This window comes from Pseudopipra pipra, chromosome 3 (genome assembly GCF_036250125.1).
Source record: "Pseudopipra pipra isolate bDixPip1 chromosome 3, bDixPip1.hap1, whole genome shotgun sequence".
In the NCBI taxonomy this organism is placed as follows: Eukaryota; Metazoa; Chordata; class Aves; order Passeriformes; family Pipridae; genus Pseudopipra; species Pseudopipra pipra.
The window spans coordinates 43906348-43920452 of NC_087551.1; the positions used below are offsets into that span (position 1 = coordinate 43906348).

General features: G+C 36.8%; 1 protein-coding gene across 5 annotated transcripts in view; it reads right to left on the reverse strand.

Annotated features, from left to right (window-relative positions):
* The window catches only part of SMOC2 (SPARC related modular calcium binding 2), a 139627-nt gene that overhangs the window by 51586 nt on the left and 73936 nt on the right, over positions 1 to 14105 (reverse strand). The gene's annotated exons all lie outside the window — the stretch shown is intronic.

Consider the following 14105-nt stretch of genomic DNA (forward strand, 5'->3'; position numbering starts at 1 on the left):
GGAAAACACACAGACAGATGCTCTCATTTATCTATGTGGTTTCATATGCAAAGATATTGCAGGACACAAGGAAAACCATCTGGAAACGCACTCAGCCTGTCAAAAAAAAAGATCCAAAACACAGAGAACCACCAGTTCCCATTTAGCTTTACCTGAAAAGAACATTATCACAGTCAATTTAATCTACCAGCAAATACCAAGATTTTCTCAACTTTTACCCTGGGTTTGAGTAACCAGGTAGCCCTATGTCAAATCTAGATTTCTGTAATAAACAAATTCTGGTTCTAAAAACAGGAGAAATTTTGAGGGGCTGTAAGACAGAGGTCTGAAATGGAATGGGATGACTTGCTCTTTAATCTGAATCCAATTAATGGAATTTTTTTTTCAGTTTCTGGTTTAGGGAAAGTTTTGCACATACCTCTGTAATTCTTTATGTTCTTAGAATTTGAAATACTAGGAATACTGTGAGAAACACTGTAATCACAATACTGTAAACACCCCCCCTGTTTTGCCACAAAAAAAAAATTCTATTTTAGCATTGTTTCGTTGTTTCTTTGCTGCATATTTGCTTATTTTAGCCCAACTTCTTGGTTAAAGAGATGAGAAATATTATGCAAGTATTCAAATGTCTCTTCTCTCAGAATTATAACTGATTTAAATTACTCAGTTATTCATTTATGATCCTTTTTCTCCTCACTGAGTTCTCACATGGTCATTCAACAGATTAAGGGATCAAATTAGCTACTTCTTTTAAACAAAATATTATTCCATATTTTGCCATTCTTGTTTAAATTGAATAAAACAGTAGTGTGAGATCTGCCCACTGACTTGATGAAAACTCACAGAAAAATTAGTCTTCATTTACAAATATGATACAATCTGATTCAAAATGTTACAATATTAGCATTTAATACTACTGTAGATAAGTAACAGAGAAACATTAAGTTAGTATATATTAGGGCATAGATCTATGTTATTTCAAAGGTAAATTTTGCATTAGAGACAAAATTTGTATCCTGAACATCCCAAGTCAAATGTTTTATAATACCGTCTATGAAATGTGAGAGAGGAGTGAACGGAGAGCAGCATATTTTTGTTAATCATTAACAGCAGTGTGTGAAAGTGGCAGCAAGCCTTTGTAAAGTGCCAAACATGATCCAAGGACTATTTACACCCTACCCTCTACAATGGATCTTTAAATACGACCTTTACACAAAATAAAAATCATTTAAAGACAACTGGTCAATCACATGACATCAGGCTTCACAAGGAAAGAGCATGGATTATCACCTGTGGGTGCTCTTGCTTGACTTTGTTAACTTGACTTCCCTAAAGTCAGCAGGGATACTGTGCAAAAGACTGTCCCATCCTGTTAGGATACATCTGAAAGCAGTTATTTGCCAAATGGGATGAAATCTGATTTTCCTATATAGGAAGAAATATCGGTACCTATTATTGCCACATATGGCTGCCTTCACTCTACCAGAGCAGAGCAGCACCATTGTGTTCAAACTGCAAAATCAACCAAACGAAAAAGCCACCACCCAAAATTACAGCAAATGAAAATCACTGACTTTTCCCAAACACAGTGGCTAGCTGGCCAGCTTGTTATAGCAATCTGAAAGCTCATTCATTAAACAAAATTGCGCAAATCTACCATTCTTGCTTTATGAGTATGTTGACCAGCAAACGTTAGTCTCCTGCCAGTGGAAAAATCTCTCGTTTTTAAAGAAAGATTTGAAATTAAAAGAAAGCTGGTTCACTTTTTCCACAGAGCTGTGAAAAAGAAACTCTTTGCCAGGTTAGCTGAGAGTATTTGTTTGAATAGCTCTACTAAAAATTAGAAAAAACAAAATGGGCCAACAGGTACCTAAATTCATGCTTTGACACTTAAATAACCCAGCCAGTTTACAGGGATGTTTATCAATGCAGCACTTCCCCAAAGTGAAACAGAAGATGTCTCTCTTCACCATTTGGGAAACTGAAATATTTACATCAGTGCATGGATATGACTTTGAAAGGAAAATTACTTGGGTGCCTAAGGTCAAGTATTCAGAGGTGTACAGTGGCATCTCTGGCTGCAGCCTCTGTCTTGTTCCTGCCACTGCTAATGTTATTGGCACCATGAGTTTTCCAGCCTTTTTGCTTAACTCCTGCGTGAGGTGACTGTACTCCAAATACGCTTGATTTTCTAAGTATCAACTCTTTTCCAACCACCTTACAGATAGAACCCTGACTACAGCTGTAGAAGACAGCATGAGCCAGGAGGACTTCTGGCTGTTTTATGGGAATGTGATCTGAGGTGCACGGTTAAAAAAATGTGCAGATATGTTCAAAAAAATAAGAAGATGTTATTTTGCATTTAGGTAGTTCTCCTTCACGTGTCTCAGAGTGTCTTACAAAATGGTCGGTATTGTATGCAGCTCTGTTTAGTTCACAGCAGACTGGATGGGCATTACAGAATGGTAAGGATTTGGCCCTCTGACGCTGAGCAGGAATACAGAGATTAACAGGCTGCAGAAACAGAAATCCTCCTTTTTTTCCTCAGTGTTTCAAGGACTGTTACTTTGATAGCCATAATGCAAAAGTTTATGCTACCATCACTGCCTCTCACCCTTAAAACCTACGTGGTTTAAACAATCTCAACATTAAAAAATTGTAGTAATACTAAGAATATAGTTACACACTTAAAAGCTAATTTATTACAGATGAATCAAAATTGGCCACTTTTATACTGGCTTGATCTTGTTTTTCTTGTCAAAGAGAAGGCAAGAAGCAGGTGGAAAATGAGTATGCGTATTGTTGCTTTTGTCTCTAATTACAAGAATTTTGTTGTGCAATGAAAAGTCTTTTAACAGAGCAACAAGCAGATTCAGTAATGTGCTATCATCTGTTGAGTCACACTGCTCCCAGAATGCCTTAACTCTTGTCCTCAGTATGAGATTCAACTACATGAACATGAAGCCTAGTCAAAAGAGAATTGCACTGCTTAACCCTGCACAAATCCAAAGGCTCATCTTCGATAAAGTGTTGTACAGGTCTTTGCTCCCTAGCACATTATATCCAAAGCACACTATTTATGAAGCATATAGGATGTCAATATTCATAACAGGAGAGGCAAAGGAATCAGACAGAAGTCTGTTTACTGATTTTGGTAAAGTTTAGTGTTCAATAAAGCGGATGAGTCAAAGAAGAGTAAAAACCAGTGAAAATATTCTAATACTAATTCTTTTGGCTCCAACAACTTTTAATATACTTTTCTTACTCTTTTCTCATATGGCCATGGTTAAACAGCTCAGCCGATGCTTTGGTTTCAAGAACAAAGCCAAATCATTGGCTTGGCTTTACCTTCAAACTTTGGAGAAAAACAAGTGCAATCTGAACTAAAACTAAAAATGCCAATTCCACTCCATTTTCATCTCTGTTTTCAAAAAGAAGTAGTTCTCTGAAGTATAGATAATGCTAAATATGGTGTGATAGTGAAACATCCCTGTGCTTTTGAAGAATGAAGACCCACTATCATTAAAATTCCAGATCAAAATTTCTGCTCCTGTAAACTGGAACCATTTCACTGTACACAGTAGGGATCACCAGCAGAAAACTCAGTCCCAAGAATATTCAGAACAATTGTAAAGGCTTCTTAGATGAAGCGTGGTAGCAAACTCAGACTTTTGAACGAGTAAAATGAGAGTTTTAAAGTGTGACTAGCAGTCCTTAATCCTTTACAAGGTATGATTTCTTTAAGTTTTCAGAAGATTATTAGTTTTAATTGTTTAACATGTCACACAAATGACCTGTATGAATGGAATAGGCCTTGCACCAATACTTCTCAACAATCTATTGTGTGAGTAAAGAACAGGTTTCAGAAAGTTTTATTTTTCAAGGTGTTTGCTTAGCTTGTTTGCCTTTCAGACCTTCTCCTATCTTGTCTCCCCACACAGACATGCACATCTACCTCAGGTCTTATTTATTTTGAAGCTCTCTACAACTAAGGGAGAAAATTCAAAATATTGGTTTTGTCAGTACCGTTCAAATAAAACAGATTCTAAATATTTAACTTCACCAGAAAATGAGCATCACAGGAAAGGGTAATGTTGGCATTCAGTCACCTAATATGGAAACATTCTTATTATCGCTTATGTGAAGACAGTTCTGTTATTGTTTCTACATATAATACATTGTATGCTTTGGGTTTTTTAATTTGGGAAGATTAAATGTTGTTTGATGACTTGAAAATAATGCAAAAGGAAGCTCAGTGCATGATGCTCCCAGGAGGTTGTGAAGCTATTGCAACCAGAGCTGTTGTCGATTAAATCTGCCTATTGTTATAAAGCCTGCTGTGACAAACCAATCAACCACTGGCATAATTAATGAAGTCCACAAGGGCTTTAGTTGTACTTGTTTTCAACAGTCATAAGGAGCAATTGCAGGCTAAAGAAGAGTGGGAAAGCCTTTGTATTTACAAACCTGCTTGCCTTGGGTCACATTTGAGAATAACTGCAGTACAGTCCCATAACAAGTACCCTTGAAATACCAATAATTTTGCCTCATACATGTGTGTTCATTTTGATAAAAATAACACAGAAGAGAAGACACACATTCTCCCTTGCACCAAAGTAATGGGTATCCTCTTTTTGTTTGTGTTCTACATATGTACTTTACAATCACACAATGGTAATTATGGTTCGCAGAATGAAGGGGAGGAATCTTTGAAGTTGTCAATCAGTTGCAAGGAAAAGGAGTGTTAATCCAGTGTCAGGATTTCCATGACTAAAACACAGAGACCAATGAACAAAACAAAAGATAAAAAGTCTACATGCAAAATCGAAACTGATAAAAAGGGTTTAGGTTCTGCCTTTTCATTCAGAAAAATGCAACTATTTCAACTGGTCAGTGCAACACCTTTTTCTTCAGTTCCACCTCCTGTACTATATAAGTCTGTAAAGCTCATTATTGTATTCCATAGTCCGCTACTAGACACTATGTCAACTACCTGTCTGATGAAGCTTTTTGTTCTGCTTGCATTGATCTGTCCAGACTGCAACAGCCCTCCCAGAAGCAGAGCCGGGGTTTGAGCCCTGGAGTTTCTGGCTAGCTTCCCCGAATGCAAGCAATGAAACCACGCTGTCTCCCTCCACTAGCTGACATCTGGCACTTTCACATACAATACTTTGCAGGTTGCTTAAGTCTCCACAATGACATCTTGAGGAAATAATATTGGTACAAAATACAGACCAAAACAGAGACTGAGCACTGGTCAATCAGCCCAACATTGGTGTTATGACTTATTTTAAAAACTCAAACGAATTTCCACAAAGAAAATTTATAGCCTTGACTAAGGAAACCTTCTTAGTTAGAAAAGTACTGAATTAATACTGAAAAGGTACTCTACTATCTTTAGGATCAAACACCAAGTTGCTCCTGCATTTTGGTATCCTTCAGTATTCTGCAGTATGGATGCCACAACTGGACAAATTACCCCTGAAATGGTCTCTGAAATCCCACACAGATAAGACATGACACCTTTCCTAGCTTACTCAATCTATGAATCAAACCCTCTCTCCTATTCATTGTACTGTTCAACTGGATGCTCCTAAGAACTCTCAGCTTGGGTTTGGAGCCACTGTATTTTCAGAGCGCAGCCTGCAAAGTCATAGCAGGATCTACAGCCTTTATTCCTTGATTATTCTCCTCATAAAGCTTCCTCCACTTTATGCCTCTGGTTGCTATAATTAAAAAGAGAAGGTGTAAGAAAAGAGAGATGAGAAATCGGCACTACAAAGAAAAGTCCATCAGCATTTGAGATTGAAGAATGATATCTAGGAAAAAAACTGAGAAATATGCAATCAAGATCAGCTATTGACAGAAGAGAAAGACTGCAAAGAAAGGACTGGAAACAGAATACGGACTGTGTGTGCAACCAACATTAAGGATGAATAACAGAGACTATAATAACATTGCACAAGGCTCCAATAAAAGCACGTATTAAAAAAAAGGTAAACTAAGTTTAAATATAGTGTTCTGACTCACAAACTTTCTTACTCAATTATATGGGGAATAAAAAGATCTGAAGTAAGGCATTTTTCCTCTAGCCTTTCTGTGGACAGGGGATGCTCTACACTTACAAACTGAAGTCAAACAGGCTCATTTTGACAAGTGTATTGACATCCTTACAGCTAACACTGTGACTAGCTATCTGACGTATTCTCAGACATGTGTGAAGGTATTAATGAATATTCAGTGTTTCTGAATATAAATATGTTTCAATGTGCAAAACACATCATCTGGAGACAATCAAGTTGTATGTAAACTAATAAAGAGAAAATACTTTGTTCCGCTTTTCAACTGGCAATACAAGTGGAGTAGAGAAGCCCTTGTGCTGACAGCACATTCATCAAAGTATTCCTGCTATGCAATAGGAGCTGGATTGATGTGGACTGTCCTATTATCACTGATTCCTACTAACTACATACTAACTACATAACTACTACCTTAAGAAATGATTGTGCTTCCAAGAGAGGCAATGGCACAATCATCGGAGCCATACCACTAATGTTCCCATTTAAAGAGAAAATTAAATGAAAATTCAAAGAAACCCTCCAGGCCGGATTCGCATCTCTCCTCATAAGACTTCCAGTGGCATTGCCCTTCTAACTGCAGCAGAGTTATCCTATTTGCACTGCTCTGAATAAAATGAGGTTTCATGTCTGCTGAAACTAAAGCATCTTCTTCTACAATCATTTGCTATTATTATATTGGATTGTTTAGTTAAAGGGATGAACTACAGGATGTGTTACTATGTTAGAAGTCACTGTTTCGTACTAGAGAGGTTGGTAGGGAAATGGAGAGAACTGACCTTTCAAACCACTGACATTTATACCGTTATTTTTGGCTTTGCTGGTTCTCTGTTGCGTCACCTCATAGGAACTAAAAATCATGTCCTAAAAATGATCTTAGATTGCTTTTTAAACCTGATTAGAAATTGCTAGAACACTAAATTTGTAAGTCACTTAAGCTGAAGGACCTTTATTCAGCCAAACAGAACAATGAGATTAACAATTTTCTCATTACCTTCTGATAGTTTGACTTTAGCTACGTGGTGGGAGTTTTGGGAAAGTCAGAGAGGAAACAAGATCAGAATTTACTTACAGGTCTGCTTCCCAAAGCAGTTAGGCAAGTAAACAAACAGAAAGGGTTCCTACCTTCTTTCCAGGCAGAATAACTGGGCAGAGTGCTGCCCTGAAAGAAGGGTAAACTGCACAGGACAATGTGTTGGTCATGAGCTTCTGCAGCTAATCACACCCCTGACTCTGTTGAGACTCTCCATGGTAACAGAGTATGTGGATGAATTAACTTAACAACAAGTAAACATGACCATCAGGATCAGTCTTTGTCAGCTCTTATATCTTTTAGAATTCATGTCAATACAGATGTGAAAATTTGGCCAAGTGATGGAGGAAGACACTCAACCCTTCCTACAGTTTCAACCTGAACAGATAATGCAATTCTGAACTAATTTCTATCTTTCTTGCTAAAACTGTATCTCAACTTTCAGGAGCACTAGAGGCATTAATTTGACTTTTTACTCCTCTGCTTCCTGACCTAACCTCAACTAGTTTGCTGCCCTGGTCTAATCGGGTGCACTGGAAAAATTTCAAGAGCAATACAGGTCACTCATATTTGAGGAATTTATGTATTTAAAATGCATTTTAGTGCAAAAAAACTGCACCTAAGCATTAATTCAAATAGAGGAAATAAAAGTCCTTTCATAGGTCGTCTTTATTCACTGAAGAACAGAAGTGGTAAGTTTAAATAACACTAAGATCTCACTGGAAAACAATGGGACAAGGTAACACAGTTTAAGTGGCAAAAATACAAATTTTTTCACAGCTTGTTATGACTATAATATAGTTGATTGAAAAATTTCCTTGTGACTACCTTTGCCAGAAAACCAAGTCTTTAAATGAAAAGACTTTTTTCATTCAAAGTGTTTGGTTTTGATAAAAAGGTCATTTTTTAAATGAGAACAAAACAAAACCCTACAACAAGCTGTTTCTGTGTGTTGAACTTCACAGAGAATCACAAAATCCAAGATGCCTACAAACTGGCTGAAGTATCTCCGAGTTTATAAAAAGGGGACCCCTTTATGTCCTGCATGTACTGTCAGGTTAAGGACTCCAGCCCTCAAAAAAGAAGGAACTAATGAGGTTTTAAAATTACTGATCCAACAAGACATTATAGTGAACAATCAAAATTTTGAGTTTTGAACCAAAACCACTAAGCTTTAGGAACTACTCTTTTGTTCTTTGAATTTTTGTCTTGAAGATACTTTTTTTTTTAAGTGAACATGCTTAACTTTTTTTAAAAAGTTTTCTATTAAATCTCATGGTTCCATGGAAGGCTGCATTTTCAACCAGTTTGGTATATTAAGCTTAGTCCTCTCTTTTTTCTCGTGTTTTGCAACACACCAAGAGAATTTAAGATCTGAAATTTAATTTAAATTCTTAATCTTATTTAAACATAATTTTATTTGTGGCTGAATGCAGACACTTGACCTGCTGTTTTTAAACTAAAACAGGTATTAAAAATAGCTGAATGAAAAACAGCGATCTGTCTTTTAAATCACTGCTTCTTTTCCAGTAACATAGAATTATGGCAACAATACTATGCAGTGTAACAATACAACAATGTTACTCCTAAACAGTTATTCCTAGGCAGTACAGAGTGCAGGGAGCACTTATCTGTAACAATCTGATTTGAGACAGGACAGAGCATGATGGACAGAGTGCGGTGAAAATGAAAAGCAAGCCAGTAATAGTACGGTACTTGAGGTATAGACAGACTTGCAGATGAAAAGATCTCAAAGTGGGTTTATGTACTTGAGCAATGTAATTTGACTAGAGCTAGTTCCCTTGCTCTGATTATGACTTTTAGTGTGGCTTTTCATGGAAAGGAGACTCTACACCGGAAACAAACAAAAAACCCACTGCATTGAATTAAAGGCAGGCAAGGGTAAAGGATCCGTGGAAGACAGCATTAACCTGGGACCTTAGCAGTTCCTAAAAGCAGATACTGCTGTAAAGAGTTGGACTGATGCAATAGCTTCGTTGCAGACAGGTGGCCAATGCACACTGATTGCACAAAAGTAAGTGCCTGTAGGAATTGAATTTCTCTTACTTTTGTACCAAGTGGAAAACACTAAAATTAATGATGAAGCCTTGTAAGTTTCTGCATGACATGGAAATTTTTTCAAGATTTAAGGAAAAGGATAAGAATTTTTTTGAAAATAATTAAGCAATGCATGAACTGTAGCATGAGCTGTCAGTCTCTTCAGGAATTCTGTTCAGAGATACATTATTTGGCAAATAAGAATGTTGGAAGTCATACATGATAAATCATTCAAGTAAAATTCCCTCCAAATTTAAGCCACTGTGACTAGCCATAAGCTGATCTACCAAGCAATATGTTAAGTAACCACTGGTCCTTTCATGGTCTGTATTTCCATTAACAGCAGTCAGAGATTTTTTTGTGGAGATCAAGCAGTAGAATTCCACAGTTCACATAACTGGTTTTGGCTTCTTTTTCAAACACTACTTGCTTAATTATTGGAAGGGTGCACAATCAGTTATTTAACTTAAAGAAGAGAAAACTGCATCTCTGCATGGAACACAGGCATTTTCTCCTAACTATCAGTTCTTTGGGATGATGATGGAAGGTCTGGCAGCTCTTACTGTTTACCTCATTGGAAGATCTATCTTCTATATACCACCCAACAATCATAGTATAGCCATAGCCAGATCCAGACTGTCTTGACTGAAAGTTTTATGTATTTTCCAGAAAGATTATGGCATTAGATATGATCCAGTCTAATATATTTCTGTGCATTGACATGATTTATGTGATTTTGTTTTTACATCTGTCATTAAAATATAGACAGGCTGACATCCCTCTTAGGATTTATGGAGCTTATTTATGCTTTTCTGATTATGCAATCTGATGTCTGGCAAACCATAGAAAGCTGCGGGTAGGTGGGGGAGTGAATGTCTGAAAACGAAAGAAGAACTTCAAGGAGGACTTTTATGTCATTTACTTGCTGCAGAAAGTAATGTGATATAATTAAAAATGCTCAGGAAAGATTACTATCTTTTGGCATCAAATTTTAACACACGCAGTAAAATAGAAATTATCAACCTTGCATAAAACAGATTTTTTTTTTCTTCCCCACAGTGGGGGTCTAATGAAACCCTGGAACATCCTGAGCATAAAGAACATCAATTGGATGTAAAACAGAACTCTATTTTTTAATGGTTTAGGATGGGAGGATCTTCCCCTGTAGTGGAAGGAAAAACCTGGAAATGTCACTGCTTGATCTTTCTAAAAGTTTTGAACTAATATGTAAAAGTAAATGAAGATAAATGGAAATTCTTGTGAAAAGGATTATTAAAGATAGGACAGTTCTAAAATAAGCATGATCCAGCAGCCTACAAATTAAGAATGAATCATAATATACAAGCACTGTGAGGAGGTCAGGAGGTCTGGAAAGTTTTACCTTCTTGGAAGAGGCTGAAAGAACTGAAAGAAAACAGTAATTTTCTTTTACCAATTTAGGACAGGCAAGGCAAAGCAAGGCAAGGAAAAGAAAGAGAACCAGAGTATGATGAGTAACTTTGTTCACAGGTGAAGAAGGTGAAGAGGGTGAAGAGTATTGTTCTCTCTTTGCGTAATACCTAAATCAAGAATAGGATATTATCAAAAATTGCTGTTGAAAAGTAAAACAAAGTTCTCTATTAGGTACAAAGTCAACCATTTACTGATTAGCCTTAATGGTGTAAATTAGTAGTTTCAAAGCCTTGAGTTTTTCAGCTGCCAAGGGGTATCCTGCCACCAATATTCAAAAATAATTCTACTCTGAAACTATTGTGGTACTTGCCAGGAAAACAACAACAAATGAAAGAGAAGAAAGAGAACTACCTCCTACTCTTCAAAATATTTAAAAATAAGACTGTAGCGGATATAAGTTGTGACAGTGCCTTACACATCTCCCTCCCCAACAGTTTCTTAACAGCACTGGTTTAAGAGTAAAATACAAATCAGAAATTATCATTCAGTCCAAATAGTTGAGCTCATTCATGAACTCTAAAGTGAACATCTAGTGAATTAGCAAGCAGAGCCAACCCATAGAGTCTGAGAAAGCCATAAGACTGTTGTTCTGGAAGCTTCCAGTCTTCCCCTTTATCAGTTTTTCTTACTAAACTCCCTCATAATGCTTTTCTCTTTGACTTCCATGTACAGGTTGCTGAGGCAACAGGCCAAAAAACAAATGTTCTGTCACCAGCTGATGTCTTTCAGCACCTGCAGATTTTACAAGGCCCAAAAGCCAGATCTGTGGTTATCACAAAACATTCAGACTTGGTGTAGATGTCATGGAAAAATGCTAGTGCCTTTACTTGTGTAGAGAGTTGACCTGCAGATGAGTCCAAGTTATGAAGTTCACAGCAATAATATATAGACTTGAACTCATCTAAAATTTGGTAGAGACTGATTGCCCATCTGTAATGGACTGAGTTCCCATTGACAGAACCCGTGTGTGAACTTAATAACCATCTGATATGTTTGAAGACATTTAAAATCAATACTTCTTTCCTTTCATGACTGGAATTGAGGTTTTTAGAGCTCAATTCCATTTCAGGTGCTCTGGATTATTAAACCTCCATGCCAGAATATCACAGATTTACAGTAGTCTGTTGTAACTTTTAGACCATGATGATATCAGATACACTAGGCCCTATGAAGGCATGAGATGGATATATTTCAACAGCTTATTACCATACTTCTACTTCTCCAGCTACAGCTAGTGGCTGCCCTTACAATACAAGTTTGGGAATGCAAATCCCATGTTTGAGTGTGGCTCACACCTCACTAATTGCTGGAAGGAAACACTGTCTTTACAGCTAAAATGAGGTAATAACAGGGAAAAAATTCTGGTTTTCCTAGGTAAATCAGTGGTTTGCAACTAATGGACCACTTCTGCTCAGGCTCTTCTCCTATGCAAATATATTTTATATATTAATTTTAACTCAATTTCTGAGTGTCCAATATATGCGTAATGCAAGAGCAAGTAGGACTTCTCCTTGCCTGTCCCTCCTTTTATGCTGAATACAATCAAATTTGAGAACGGAAGATTAGCCAGGGTTCTGCAGGCCAACACACGACTTCCTAGGAAACCCTGCTGAAACAGAGGCAACAAGCTTTTAAAATATTTTCTTCCCCCTCTTGCCTGTGTTCTTTTCTCACTTAATTATGATATCCATTTTGATTTCCTTCTGTTATAACTGGTTTCATATCTCAAATCTTCACATTGCAAAATAAACCTGATTCAAAATACTTCAAGAACACTTCTAACTATTTTGTAATAAATACTTAAATGGAAACACACAGTTGGATCTTATTTTTTTTCTTGCTAGCTCACACAACTTCAACTGCATGTAGTTTATCTTCAGTCAATACTAAAAGCAACATCTGGAAAATGCAACAATTAATGAGAATAAATACAAAGTCACTGAGCTGTTACTCAGTGTTCTGTCTCTAAGTTATTAATTTTCCTATGCCCAGAAAGGAATGGCTATTAGAATTGATGTAATTGGGCAGACACACAAACTCTTACATTTATTTCCTCTGAAAGAAAATGTTGGTTTTGGTTTTTTTCATGAAGATTTCTTTTTAACTCCAAGACTGACTTCTGTCAGGATAGGCATAGCAGGAGGAAGTTAGTCAGGTTCAGTCTGGAGTGTGGAACAAGGTTTTTCTTGGTCCTTTATAAGAAGGTAACTTTCAGGGAATGATTTGTGCACAGGGATCCCACTGGAACAATTGCCTCTGAGAAACAAAACATAGCAAGATACCAAGACAGAAACCTCATTGACAACCAACATAGTTTCCATGTGAGAAAAACTCTTATGTACAAATGCTTTAAAGCTGTCAGATGACAAGGCAAAAAAACAGCATTCAACTCTCAGAATGTCATTCTGTCATATTAGTCAGTCTCACTTGCAGGTTTTGCCAACGGATTCAGACTATACAGACAGATAAATGCAAGCAGCTATTTGGTATACACACAGACACATAATTGTTATTTACAGTATCACTTTAAATTTCACAATTTTAGTCTACTAAGAAGGTATTCTCAGTAGACATTATACCAACTGTTTTCGTTTGCATTTGCAGGCAGTCCATACTACATTAATGTATGTGCATGTCAGTGTTTTCCCAGATGGTATTTTGAGAATGAAACTCCTGTTGGATCAAGCTCACTGGGACTAATTGATAAAATCTTGTAACAGATTTTTAAAGCCCTGAAACTGATAGTTTGTATTAAAAAGGCAGCAACAAACAATCCATTGTGTCAGAAAATTAAACAAAAAGCTAAGTGTTCCTTTCATGTGTGCACAGCTGAAGTAAAAATGATGATGATTTTACATTACCAGAATATCCAGATACAGTGGCTGAAATTTGGGCATCTGTGAAGTCACTAAAGCCATAGTTTGAGGAGACATTGAATTCTGAATCCAGTGCTCTTTGCATAGATGTGTTCAGAATTTTTACAACCTGACCTTGCCTCAGAAGTCTTAATGGTAGACCAGGTCTTCCTTTGAGTTGACCTTATTTTGTGTTGGATCATGTATGGCTTGCCCTCTAGCACGTGCCTAAAGCACATAAGCATAAAGATAGCAGAAAGCATGAAGCTTGCACAAACACTGTGCCACGTGTCTATGCCTGATCCAGATGAAATGTGATCTATCAGGTGAACTAGTAGCATGTAGTCAGAGTATGAATGGTTCAAACATGGTCTGGGAGTTCTGCCCTTGACTGACAGGGACATTCAGTTTCTCCCCACTCATTTAATGTATTTAAAATTTAACACATGAATCCAATCAAGTACAGTAACTACCAAGAAATGCAACAATTTCTTCCTCTCTTCTATTTTGCTGCTCATACTAGATTATCCACAAAACAAATACCAATTTTACAATCGCTTTATAATGCTCATTAAATATACAATCGATAAATATGTGATCAATGAACATATGAATCATTAGTGCTAAGAA